The sequence below is a fragment of the Atta colombica genome, unplaced genomic scaffold (genome assembly GCF_001594045.1).
Source record: "Atta colombica isolate Treedump-2 unplaced genomic scaffold, Acol1.0 scaffold157, whole genome shotgun sequence".
NCBI lineage: Eukaryota > Metazoa > Arthropoda > Insecta > Hymenoptera > Formicidae > Atta > Atta colombica.
The window spans coordinates 187,030-188,525 of NW_017259247.1; the positions used below are offsets into that span (position 1 = coordinate 187,030).

The 1,496-nt window shown below is 23.2% G+C and overlaps 1 protein-coding gene across 2 annotated transcripts in view; it reads left to right on the plus strand.

The window, feature by feature from the left end:
- The window catches only part of LOC108685777 (ecdysone receptor), a 286,435-nt gene that overhangs the window by 156,826 nt on the left and 128,113 nt on the right, over window positions 1–1,496 (plus strand). The window lies entirely within an intron of this gene.

The following is a 1,496-nucleotide window of genomic DNA, read 5'->3' on the forward strand; positions in this document are numbered from 1 at the left end:
CATGACACAAAAAATTTAATAAAATAATATTTAATTTAATGAAATAATATTCAATATCCAAAAACCAGAAAACAATTATTTTCATTTTTGATGCTTGAAAAAAATTGTTGAGCAATGTTATTGTACTCTTGAATAGATAAAAATATTTAAATAATTTTGTCGTATTCTTATATTACATATTGGAAATTTCGGATGCAGCGTTTCTGAAATGCTGATTAATATGGCACAGTTTGTCCATGCTTGCCTGGATATAGCGAGGGTTGCCCTCCTTTCTCTGGCCATGACCCACCCCGATAGTTCCCAGCTAAATAGTAGCTCTCAATCCCGTTTTAATACCCCTATTCGTAACTCTATCCCGACATGTACAATGCGTTCTCGCGTCCATCATATGCGTCTGTGCATATGTAAAATATTCACTCGCTAATTTAATATAGTATGTAACAAAAAAAAAAGGTCATGTTAGTTATTTTTATCCACTAGGAAGTTTTTTTATTAGATATTGCTTTTTTAGATATTATTTTGTATGTGATTTATTATTGGATCCAAGCAGGGCTCGGTAAAATAACTGGTACAACTTATTTAAAATAAAAAAATATAAAATAAGTTTCAGAAACTTATTTAAAATATAAAATTGTACGAATCGATAAAGTAACCGATATGACCTATTTGTGAAATAAAATAGGTTCCGAGAATTTATTTAAAATATTAAATAAGAAGTAGATTTAAAAACACAAGAAATTATTTAAAATATAAAATAAGAAATGGACCCAAAAATTTATTTATTTATTTATTTAAAGTATAGAATAACTTTTATTTAAAATAGAAAATAATTTGTTTTTTATTTTAAATAAGTTTTCAAAAGCAATTTCTTATTTTAAATAGAAATTGATTTTAAAAACTTACTTAAAATATAAAATAAAATATAAATATAAGAAATATGTATTTTAAATAAACATTTCAAATAGTAAATACAAAATATTTTATGATTTTTAATAAGTCAAGGCTTATTGATTGATTTACTGATTATTGGCCTTGACTTATTGATTTACTTACTTATATTGACTATTACTGGCTTATATTGCATGCACACGTGCTTATTTTTCTATTTTTAATGATTTTATTTATTTGAATATATGAATATACATTTATAAGTATAACGTTTCAGTTTTTTATAACTATAGCCTATAATTAATATTTAATAGTATTAACCCTTCGTGAATCATAGGTGGAAAATTGAAACAGATTATATGTGGATATATCTTGTACCTCACATAATAATATATGCTATACTTCATCATAAATATACTATAATTTAAGTATTCACCATCACTTTTACTGTAACGAATCAGTAACATAACTGATACAATTTATTTAAAATAAAAAATATAAAATTAGATTTCCAGAAAATTATTTAAAATATAAAATCAATAAAAAACTGATACAACTTATTTAAAATATTAAATAAGAAATAGGTCAGAAGAAATTATTTAAAATAA